Raw genomic sequence first — 13136 nt, 5'->3', positions numbered from 1 at the left:
GCTGCAATTTTGCGTACATATGAGTTGGTGCCAGAAGCCTATAGGCAACGGTTTAGAAGCCATAAGAAAAGTTCCAATCAGACATATGTTGAATTTGCGCGGGAGAAAGGCATTTTATTTGACAGGGCATTTAATTGCTGATTGTTTTGTGTTAAAACGAAAACAGTCGAGTGCTGGATTTGTGAAACTGGTGGATTCTGTTAAAGTCGAACATAGTGATAAGCCTGATTCTAGCTATGCACCTTTTCTGATGGAAGGGTTAATTTCCATTACTGGGAATTCTGCGGAACAGATAAGAGTTAAAATGCTGCGTGATACTGGGGCAATGCAGTCTTTTATTAGTGCAGAAGTACTGCCGTTTTCTGAACATACTTTCTGTGGCAGTAATGTACTAGTACAGGGCATAGAGATGGGTCTCATTAAAGTTCCATTGCATCAGATTCACCTAGAATCAGAACTGTGTACAGGTTTTGTGAAAGTAGCCGTTCGTGAACGATTGCCTGTGAATGGGGTAGAATTTATCCTTGGCAATGATTTAGCCGGTGGGAAAATCATGCCTTTGTTGGAAGTTTTTGATAATCCAGTTGCATCAGATCAGCCTGATGAACTTTTGAGTTCTTATCCTGACACTTTTCCAGTTTGTGTGGTGACGCGAGCTCAGGCTTGTAAGATAAATGCAGTGGATGATTTGGGTACATCTTTTATGGCACCTGTTTTTATCAGTGACGTTTTAGCTGATGAGAGTAAAGCTGTAGAGAAATCCCTTGTTCCGAGTTCCTTGAGTATAAATCTGTCTGTGACACGCAAGAGACTTATTTCTGCCCAAAAGGAGGATAAAAGCCTTCAGAAGTGTTTTGTTGCTGCTGTTTCTTCAAAGACAGCTCAAGAGAGGAAAGTTACATATTATGTAGAGAAAGACTTATTGATGCTTAAGTGGCGCCCTGATATTGCAGATGATTCTGAATGGGGTAATGTGTATTAGATTGTGATTCCTTCCTGTTACTGACAGCAAGTTCGATCTTTAGCTCATGATCACGATTTGGCGGGACATCTAGGAATTAAGAAAACTTATCACAGAATTTTGAGACATTTCTTTTGGCCTAGATTAAAAACTGATGTCACACAATTTTGTCGCACCTGTCAGATCACCGGCAAACCGAATCAAGTCATTCCGTGTGCTCCACTTGTTCCTATTCCAGTGATGGGGGAACCATTTGAGCATGTTATTGTCGATTGTGTCGGCCCTTTGCCTAAGTCTAAGACCGGTAACCAGTTTTTATTAACTGTAATGTGTACTGCGACTAGATTCCCGGAGGCAATTCCATTGAGGAAGATTAAAGCACCTGTTGTACCTAGAGCACTGGTGAAGTTTTTTTCTACGTTTGGTTTACCGAAAATTGTGCAGACAGATCAAGGCACTAATTTTCTTTCGAAGATCTTTTCTCAAGTGTTGTCCAGTTTAAATATTTCCCACAGGGTTGCAAGTGCCTATCATGCTGAAAGCCAGGGGGCGCTTGAGCGTTTCCACCAAACGCTGAAGGCAATGCTCAGAAAGTACTGCATGGATACGGGTAAGGAATGGGATGAGGGTGTACCATTACTTTTGTTTGCGATCAGAGAAGCAGTTCAGGAAAGCCTTGGATTCAGTCCTGCTGAATTAGTATTCGGACACACTGTCAGAGGACCCTTGAAAATGCTCAAGGAGAATCTTTTGTCTTTAGAGTCTAATCCTAAAGTGAATGTGATAGATTATGTGATCAAGTTCCGTGAACGCTTGCACAAAGCTTGTTCAGTGGCAAGGGAGTCACTTGAAGTTGCTCAGAAAAAAATGAAGTGTCGCTACGATCGTAAATCTGTACAGCGTACCTTTAACAAGGGCGATCAGGTGTTGCTGCCTATGGTAGGGTCTGCTTTATCCGCACGATTTTCTGGACCGTATGAGGTGGTGAGAAAAATCAGTAATACAGATTATGTTATCGGAACTCCTGATAGGAAGAGGAAGACTCGTGTGTGTCATGTGAATGTGTTAAAGACTTTTCACAGCAGAGAAGCTGTCCAGAATGTGTTACTTGCAGATGAAATTACTGTCCCTGTGTCATCTCCTGTTTTAGTAGCTTGCGCAGCTGTAGAAATCACTGATCCTGAGGACGATGGAGTAATCTTACGTCACACTTACCAGCAATGTGCTCGACTTACGAATTCTGAGGTATTAACTAATTTTGCATTTCGAGTGTCTCATTTAACTGAACAACAAGGATGTGATATTATGCAATTGGTTAATGATTTTCCTACTTTGTTTAACGATGTACCTTCTCGTACTACAGTGTTAGAGCATGATATTGACATGGGTGGTGCTGCTCCGATCAAACAACACTACCCACCTCTGAATATAACTTAGTTGACCTGTGTTTTGCTAGCATGCATGCCTCATGAGCTACTAGCCTAGAGCTGTGTAAGGGATAATCGCTATACATTATCCTCCTGCTTATTACATGGCTACCTACCAAATAAATAAATAATTTGACACAAAATATTAAAAGGGGGTTTATTGATTTAACCCGATTGTATTGCTTCCGCTAAAGAAAATAGTACGCTCCGTCTCTACGGTTAGAATCCTGTGAGTCCATAGCAACGCTCTGTTTTTCATGGCAACGGTCTGTTATACTCCACACAGCGGTCTGTTATCAAGAAATAACAGACCATATTCTACACTGGAGATCAACCAAACCATGTAATAAAATAAGTTAAGAAAATAAGAACGTCCCCAGTTAGTTAATGACTTACATAAAGAGTCTTTCCCCCTGAAATTTAGAAATCTAAATTGGTGAATCTAGAAGAAATCTACAGATGCAAACAGATGGAGGATAGGCTACACTCTAAAAAATTTAGTAAATCTGAGTAACTGCATCTGTACATTAATAAATAAAACTGAGTAGAAATAAGTTAACATTAAACATTAAAAATAACATTTATAAATTAACTTTTTGAAGTGAAGTGAAGTGAAGTGACATTCAGCCAAGTATGGTGACCCATACTCAGAATTTGTGCTCTGCATTTAACCCATCCGAAATTCACACACACAGAGCAGTGAACACACACACACACTGTGAGCACACACCCGGAGCAGTGGGCAGCCATTTATGGTACTATTTTTATTTATGAACTTTTTTTTATTTCCTCTAAACCTTTATAAAATAGTATTCCATACAACCACAAATACATACATGACATTGGCTTTTATTTAATTTTATTTAATTTTTACTCAATTATTTTGGTAAGTTTAATTCAAACAATCAAGTAAGATTTTCAGAGATTTTATTAAGTTAATTAAGTTAAATATTTACTAAGCCACATAATATTTTTTGAGTGTGGTTTAAAACAAACTCCATCTAAATGTGGATTTTGAAAGTTTTATTTGATGATGGTGATGATACAGTCCTCCCTCAAATGTGAAACTAAGTCCTTGTCAGTCAACAGTTATTGTGTATGTGTACATGCATAGAAATAATAATATTAATGTATTTGATTAAAACATTAAGGCAATTCAGTATTCTGATGCTTAGTTGTGGGAAGCTAAAAAGTTATTTTGCTTGTGAAACAAAAAGTATTTAAACAATTAATTTTAATCATGCTTGCAGTGCAGGGCCTGGCAGGCAGCATAATGCAAAGTTAACAAAATAGCAGCAACAACCCTCTTCAGTTTTGAGTGAATATTTGTGTTGATTTAAAAGTGTTATGTGTTCTGATAACACCAAAATAATTAAAATGATGTAGTGCCTTGTGCAAAAAAAATAAACAAATTATTAGTAAAACACACCCCTCTGCTTGATGCCGTTTTTTTGGTTATTCTAAATATATACTTGAAACTAGTAGCATAGAAAATGTTTTCAAAACATGCACATTGTGGGATGGTTTCCTTTGCTGCTCTATAAACCTACTTTTTTTAAAAGGAAGTCAGTGTTGCGTTAATATATATATAATAAATATATATAATATATAATAAAGTGTCCTTTATTTCACTTGAGCCCCTGCCCCTCAAAATGTCTGTGCACGTCCCTGATCCTAAGTGGCGTGTGGCGTTAACTTAATGTCGGTGTGTGGCGTTATTTTAACGTGTGGTGGCATCTGGCGTTAACTTGTAGCCTAACTGAGCTTATTAAACGCCTAGCGGTGTTATGAAAATGGCATTTTAAAATGAATATGCTGTTAAAAAGCACGCAAATTATGAGCCAATTGGCTTTCCATACAATTGAACGAACAAACACGTGCGCATAATAATCTACTAACAGGTGTCCAATACTGACTTCAGGAAAAGGCAAATAACCAATGACATTTGAGATAACAACTAAAACAGCAAGCCCCGCCTCAAGACTGACAAAAAAAAAATTGTTTGCGTGAGCAGAGGTGAGAAGATCGAGCGCGTGGATGTGGGGAATGATCATGCGATCATGATCAGAGCTATGGCAAGCCTAAAGGGTCAGAATTACGCTATAGATTAATCACGTTTTCATATAAAACATTTTTTACGGTGTTTATAACTGTATTATCGCAATAAAATACACCGTCCTGAAAAAAAAGGTGTGTAACCCGTAAAAACTGCCTTATTTAACGTTGTTTTAGTGTTTGTAAAAAGCGCCGCTTCTGACGCCGTTTGGCTTGCCAAAGGATGCAGTAAAAAACACTGTTCTGATTGGACAAAAGCACGCATTATTTATGGCGCTTTCCTTGTAGTAAATTGAGCCATACCTGCTGATTTCCACAGCCAGTAATATTGAACTGTTCTCACCCAATCAATGACGAACAGGACCAGACCAGACTAATTTACCACAGATCGTTTGAGCAGAAGAAGTGCTTGACAGCAAAAGCTGTACAGCTACAGAGGTTGGAGCCAATGGTCCTTATCATTTTTGTTATAGAGTGTTTGACCCCTATACACCGCTTCAACTGGTGGTTCGAGCCCCGCTCCAAACTGATTCTATTTATTTGCTGTTTAACAAACAAATATATGGTGACAGATTGGTTCAGGCCCATAGCCAATGAGGTCACCGAAGTCCAGACCTCGGTAAATTTTTGAAAATGTGTCGCTTGCGAGAAGCTTCCAAACAGAAAGAGTCTTCAAAGAGTTTTGAGTGAGAGCGCGAGACGCAACCTCCGTGTTGCCAGATCCAGCTATTATAAGAGTTTTTCTATACTTTTTTAGCACTTAATTTGACATTTTAGAAAGTAAATAAGGTACCAAGTTGCGGTTTAGGGTCAGTGATAATTTCATCTTATCTAATTTCCAAATTATTTGAAATAATTTCTGGTTATTTTATTTATTGTTTATACAACATTGCATTGATGACATTAGTAATCAGTAATCAGAAAAGTCAGCGGTTATTTACACTAAGTGAAAATAGCAGCATTTTTTACTGATATTCTTTTACACTAAGTGCAAGTAGCAGCAATTTTTAGTTATAGTCTATTTACACTAAGTGCAAATAGCTATAGATTCTATTTATACTATTTAGACTACTTATTAGTAGTGCTATTTATGTCACAGAAAACTGCTATTTATACTATTTAATAAATAGTGGCAATTATCTGCACCTCAGTATTGTAGTACATTATATAAAGCAGTATGCAATAATAACTTAATGAGTATAAATTTTAATTAAAATTCAAATAATTAAATGGATGCCACCTTATTGGCACAATAAACCCTCCCTACAACTACCATTACCCTACCCAATACTTTATTTTCAACTTTTATGATTATTTACTTAATTTTCATTGAAAATAAATGATTTTACTGGTGTGATATGAAATTTGAAAAGGGAGAAAAAAAATTCCACAAAATACCTGGTTGATCACGTCAAAATATGTATGACACACGTTTTACCTTCTGCGCCAATGGAACTGACGGTTGGGGAAAATAGCATGTTTGGTGGGTGAAGTTAGTGTAAATAGTCACTCAGATCATAAAAGTCTATGCCATTCGGTAAGAGAAAAAAAAAATATTACCTCTAAGAAACGTTATCAACGCTGTCTAACACTAGTGGAGAACTCTGTTGAACAACTTAGGGTATAGAATGAAATAAAACGCGTAAACACTAGCCATTAAGAAGTGCCAAGTCATTCAAAATAGTAGTTAAACTTTCACAAATCATGCTATAAACATTCATAAGAGTACTAGAAAAAGTTATCCGGTATATTATAAATAAAAACTATATATTAACTTGCATGAATAATAAACAACTCATAAAATTATACACCCCATAAATATAGTAAAGTATTAACAAACTTTGATGCAATAAATAGGGTATGATTTAAAAATGAGCATCCCTCCAAAAACATCTTTCTGTCTCATTTCAAGAGTTAGTGTATATATAATTAGTTGTATTAGTTGTATTATATCACAATTCTATAATAAGGGGGTTATTATAGAAACCCCATGGACCTCACTAATTTTCTAAGTCTGGCTGCGACCATGATTGCTTCCATACATTATTTTTTCCGCTCACCTGATAATGAGTTATGTAGTTAAAACAACATATTTTCTCGTAATAATGAGATGTTTCATCATTAAAACCACATTATCTCCTTAAAACGACATATTTCTTTCTTAACATGTCATACAAACAATATGATTTTCTGTTATAGATTTCTGTGACATATTGCAATGTGTAACCAAAACATAATCCACAACTAACACCATTTTAAAAACCCAAGGATGTGTCCCCAGCTTTGGTAACCCAGAGATTCACTGGCATTCATGTATTTAGGGGGGAGCTACAAACACGAAACCTTAAGTGGCCCACATTAGGCAGTGTCCCACTTTAGGGCAATACACCCTACATAATGCGAGCAAGCTAAGCGACTGTCTCCGGAGTCCTGACATAAGAACATTTGCACTCCGCTTAAATTATAAGAATACACTGTTTTAAATGTATTGTTATTTTTTTTTACTGTAACGCTATGTTTATTAGGATTAATCTCCAATCTTGAAATGAAAATAAAGCTATATTTTTCATATTTTTGGTTTGTGGAAAAAAAATGAGCTTTTGCATTTGTGCGTGAGCGGCCCTGAAACGCCACATTTTAACTCAGCCTGTCTTTACTGTTTGTCCCATCAAGCAGAATAAGAGTTCATCTGATGTACTGCTCTGCAAATTAGTCACAAAGTTTATTCATATTGTTTGGCTGTTGCGGCTATATTTCTTGCAAATATACATCTCATATAAAGAGCAACACTGCATACTCACGCTCAGCACAGCCTATATTCCTTATAAAGCCTGGAATTTACCCCAAGCCCAAAACAAGTTTTGATACGACGCACGGCTCGATTAACATAGCAAGGTATAATCAATAATATATCATAATCAGACTAAAAAGGGGCCTAATGCCACCCACGCATGTGAAAGAAATATTTAAGCATAGTCTAAACCTTAAGTGGCCCACATTAGGCAGTGTCCCACTTAAGGGCAATACACCCTACATAATGTGAGCAATTAATTCAGAACGCGGCAGCAAGATTAATTTTTAATGAGCCAAAAAGAATACACGTCACACCTCTGTTTATCAATTTGCACTGGCTTCCAATAGCTGCTCGCATAAAATTCAAGGCATTGATGTTTGCCTACAAAACTACAACTGGCTCTGCACCCATTTACCTAAATTTGTTACTTCAGACTTATGTGCCCTCTAGAAGCTTGCGTTCTGCAAGTGAACGTCGCTTGATTGTGCCATCCCAAAGGAGCACAAAGTCACTTTTACGGACTTTTAAAGTAAATGTTCCCTTCTGGTGGAATGAACTTCCCAACTCAATCCGAGCAGCTGAGTCCTTAGCCATCTTCAAGAATCATCTTAAAACCCATCTCTTCCATCTTTATGTGGCGGAGGCCACCGCCTTGTGGGGGAAATATTCAGCACTATACTAAGGATGACTGAGTGAGCAACAGGATCCTAGTCCCCCCACCCAATGCTTTTAGTCTTTGTACAACTGTTAGACTAGTTGTATGTTGTGTCTATCGTGTTGCAATGTGTAATGCTCAAGAATCAGCGAGCTGGGCTTCAGGATTTACTCAATACACGGCAGCCACCTGAAGTGTGTGTATGTGGAAAACTCAGGAGGTAAACCTAGTTAACTGCAAAACCCGCCCTCCCCTGAATCTAACGGGATAGGTAAGACGCCCCCACTCCTCAGTATAAGTTACTCAAAATTAGCATAAACAGATTTCAGTTAACAAACAAATTTTACATTTATTTCTAGTGCAAGAATTTAAATGATTATGTTTTCCTTGTTTTCACAAAGTTTACAAAAACAATTTCAAGTGCAGACAAATCAAAGTGAAATAAAAGAAATATTGAAAATAATAGAGATGAAAAATCAACAGATTTGTGTCAGTTACAGTTCAATCTGAGGAAAATAAGAATCAGTGTCACTTATTGTAAGTAACCTTAGACTGAACGTTTCACAGTTAACTCAACCTTTCAAACAAAGTACACTTTGAAGTTCACTTCAATCCAGCTCAAAAATCCAAGATCCAATTAAAAAATTAAAGAAAAGAAAGGTAAGAAGTTATACTCTGTCCATATATGGAGTTCAAAGTCCCAAAAAGATCAGTTATGTACACAAAAGAAAGACTATGAATCCCTTTGCAGGAAAATTCACTGATCACAGTTCCATCAAAAATAACTGCATGATTTAACAGTTCAGATGACTCACTTACAGAAAATGGCAGTTTGCTTACCAGTTTTCAGAAGGAAAAGAGGAAAATCACCACTCTTGGTTCGTGAATGAGGTGCTGAAGGGTGTCCAATGGATGGCAGGGTACTGTTTCTTCACTCACTAACCCTCAGCGATTGTCCTCGCGATCCTGATCCAATCCCAGCTGATGGAGGCACAATGAGAAGACAAACAACATACGACCCTATCCGACGACTCAGCGAACCTTTTAATTCACACAATCAGTGACAGCACTCACTGTTTCAAGTTTGTTTGAACAAATGAAACAAACACTGTTTGAAACAAAGAAAACACGAGACTGTTTAACTCCTTCGTGACTGAGACTTAATGAAACTAACAGGCCTTTTGCCCAGCTTCATGCATGAACACGGCAGAAAACTCGCTTTAACGCTTACTTTGTAAAACTTGTTCACATACACAAAGACTCGGAGCCAACGTCATGCCGCTCTCTCAGGGTGTACTCACACTAGCCAGTTTGAACCGCGGCTCGATAAGCTGGCCCTGGCCCGCTTGGAAGAGGTGGGCCAGAGCACGGTTCAGTTGGACTTGGGCGCAGTTTGCATGCAGTGTGAGCGCTAACCGTGCCGGAGCACGGAAAAGGACACGTTGCGTCACGGTTTTGCGACGCTCCAAAACCAACATGGCAGGGAAAGGGTTGCTTTTGTCTACGGCACAGGTGCAAAACACATAAAAACTCAAAACTGCGAATTCCTTGCTGCACTTCAGCTGGTACCTTGCAAACATCCTCAAATCCTATATGTGGAGAAGGGGGGATTTTCAAGATGGCAACCTAACTGCACATTTTGCTGAGAGCTTGCACTAGAAAATTAATATTGGCAATAAGACCGTAATTACATTTTGAGCAGATCTTGAATGTGATATGTAAGTCCTATTTCATCATCTATATGTCTACACGAGAAACAAAGAGGACGATGAAGGCTGTTAAACAGGCCGGTGCAACAGGTTTGACGAACCCCCTCATGGCTAGCTGCCATGACTATAGTAAGCCAGTCGGTCAGTTATCTCTGATGCTTTCTGAAGAGGAATTTCCTTCATTTCCAGTGACACCATGCAAGTCTCCTGCATCTAAAAAAGATGACCCTCCTTAAAGATCATTGTGCAGTTTCCCCTTCTAATTCGGATATAGTTGATTCTCTTTCTAAATTGATCAATGCGAGATCAGATGCCATCGAAAAGATGGTAGGTGAAAACACCATGAAAATAGAGGGTTTAAAGCTGACAATTGATTTTGCATGTGCAGAAATAAAAGATGCAAAGAGTTGGATTGAGAAAGTTGAAAAATGTCTGAAGAAAGAAGAAGAGGTGGTTGCACAGCTTAAAGACAGAGTAACAGAACTGGAAAATTACTCAAGAAGGTGGAACTTAAAGTTACACGGGCTGCCAGAGTCCGTTGAAGACATTAAAATGGAGAGCGTCAAGATCTGCCAGACCATTTTGCCTCAAGAACAGAGCAAGCTGGTGGAGGTGATTGACATTGTACACCGTCTGGGAAAGAGGATGCCGGGGGTCGTGAGACCAAGAGGAATCATACTTCGCTTTCTGTCCAGAAAACACCGGGATGCTATCTGGGCTGCAGCGAAGAACAACCCGTTCCTACGTGAGAAGGGCTTAAGGTTTGCTGAAGATCTCCCTCAAGCTGTTAAGGAAATTAGAGCCAAGTTTTGGCTTACAATTCAAAAGGCGCGTAGTGAGGGGAAATCATCTTATTTCATCGGGGCGCGGGCCTTCATCGGGGGCGTTGAGCTCATCTGCGGTCTATTTGATTTTTTCATGCCATGTATAGGGTTACAGCTAGAAAGACTCATCTGCTCAGGATTTATTTTTCTTGCTGATTTTATTTGCCTTTATTAACAATATGGTGCTGCGTTCGGTCCATTAATGGATATATCTTTGCACAAGTGACATTTGGTTATTTTTTTTTTGTTTTCTCAAATTGACGATTTATGTCTTTATCTATATTATCTGTAAATGCCAGGGGATAACGGCTTAATTTAAAACGTAAAGCACTTTTTTTATTTGTTAAACAATTTAAAACTGATATTTTCTTTTTCCAAGAATCACACTCTGTACCTGAAGACTCCAAGTTTTGGAGATCCCAATGGGGGAATAATATTTGGTTTTCCAATTGTTCTGAGCGTTCTGCTGGTGTTCTTACTTTGTTAAATCATCTTAATGTCAATCAATCACCTTTATTTATATAGTGCTTTAAACAAAATACATTGCGTCAAAGCACTGAACAACATTCATTTGGAAAACAGTGTCTCAATAATGCAAAATGATAGTTAAAGGCAGTTCATCATTGAATTCAGTTATGTCATCTCTGTTCAGTTGAAATAGTGTCTGTTTTACTTGCAATCAAGTCAATGATATCGCTGTAGATGAAGTGACCCCAACTAAGCAAGCCAGAGGCGACAGCGGCAAGGAACCGAAACTCCATCGGTGACAGAATGGAGAAAAAAACCTTGGGAGAAACCAGGCTCAGTTGGGGGGTCAGTTCTCCTCTGACCAGACGAAAACCAGTAGTTCAATTCCAGGCTGCAGCAAAGTCAGATTGTCCAGAAGAATCATCTGTTTCCTGTGGTCTTGTCCCGCTGGTCGTCTGAGACAGGGTCTTTACAGGGGATCTGTATCTGGGGCTCTAGTTGTCCTGGTCTCCGCTGTCTTTCAGGGCAGTAGAGGTCCTTTCTAGGTGCTGATCCACCATCTGGTCTGGATACGTACTGGATCCGGGTGTCTGAAGTGACCCTCTGATCTGGACACAGACTGGATCTCGTGGCCACGGTGACCTCGGAACAAGAGAGAAACAGACAAATATTAGCGTAGATGCCATTCTTCTAATGATGTAGAAAGTACGGTGTTATGTGAAGTGTTTCCGGTTCCGGTTTACATAATTAATGCAGCCTAAAAATCCTTTAACGGATTTGGATATTAAAAGCATATTAGTATGTTATGTGTATGCCAGGTTAAAGAGATGGGTCTTTAATCTAGATTTAAACTGCAAGAGTGTGTCTGCCTCCCGAACAATGTTAGGTAGGTTATTCCAGAGTTTAGGCGCCAAATAGGAAAAGGATCTGCCGCCCGCAGTTGATTTTGATATTCTAGGTATTATCAAATTGCCTGAGTTTTGAGAAAGTAGCGGACGTAGAGGAGTATAATGTAAAAGGAGCTCATTCAAATACTGAGGTGCTAAACCATTCAGGGCTTTATAAGTAATAAGCAATATTTTAAAATCTATACGATGTTTGATAGGGAGCCAGTGCAGTGTGGACAGGACCGGGCTAATATGGTCATACTTCCTGGTTCTAGTAAGAACTCTTGCTGCTGCATTTTGGACTAGCTGTAGTTTGTTTACCAAGCGTGCAGAACAACCACCCAATAAAGCATTACAATAGTCTAACCTTGAAGTCATAAATGCATGGATTAACATTTCTGCATTTGACATTGAGAGCATAGGCCGTAATTTAGATATATTTTTGAGATGGAAAAATGCAGTTTTACAAATGCTAGAAACGTGGCTTTGTAAGGAAAGATTGCGATCAAGTAGCACACCTAGGTTCCTAACTGATGACGAAGAATTGACAAAGCAACCATCAAGTCTTAGACAGTGTTCTAGGTTATTACAAGCAGAGTTTTTAGGCCCTATGATTAACACCTCTGTTTTTTCTGAATTTAGCAGTAAGAAATTACTCGTCATCCAATTTTTTATATCGACTATGCATTCCATTAGTTTTTCAAATTGGCGTGTTTCACCAGGCTGCGAGGAAATATAGAGCTGCGTATCATCAGCATAACAGTGAAAGCTAACACCATGTTTCCTGATGATATCTCCCAAGGGTAACATATAAAGCGTGAAGAGTAGCGGCCCTAGTACTGAGCCTTGAGGTACTCCATACTGCACTTGTGATCGATATGATACATCTTCATTCACTGCTACGAACTGATGTCATATAAGTACGATTTAAACCATGCTAATGCACTTCCACTGATGCCAACAAAGTGTTCAAGTCTATGCAAAAGAATGTTGTGGTCAATTGTGTCAAACGCAGCACTATGCACTAATGGTAAGGTCTTACATTCAGAAAGTGATAGTAATGGCCATTTTCTCATACATGTATTAAATATTATTAACATAACAGTTTTGATTATCAATATTTATGTGTACAACTCCAATGCACAGAATGCCCGGTTGCTTGATTTGATAGAACATAGAATTAACCACTGGTTGACTAAATTTCCTAATGCACATATTTTAATGGGAGGAGATTTTAATATTACACTTAATAGTCAAATTGATCGCTGGCCCCCTGGTAGAAATAATTAGATAACTACAAAGATAAAATCATTAATGGATAGATATGGACTAGTAGATACGTGGAGGCAAAAATTC

The sequence above is a fragment of the Carassius auratus genome, unplaced genomic scaffold, assembly GCF_003368295.1.
Source record: "Carassius auratus strain Wakin unplaced genomic scaffold, ASM336829v1 scaf_tig00214405, whole genome shotgun sequence".
NCBI classification, from domain to species: domain Eukaryota; kingdom Metazoa; phylum Chordata; class Actinopteri; order Cypriniformes; family Cyprinidae; genus Carassius; species Carassius auratus.
This window is presented reverse-complemented; position numbering follows the sequence as displayed.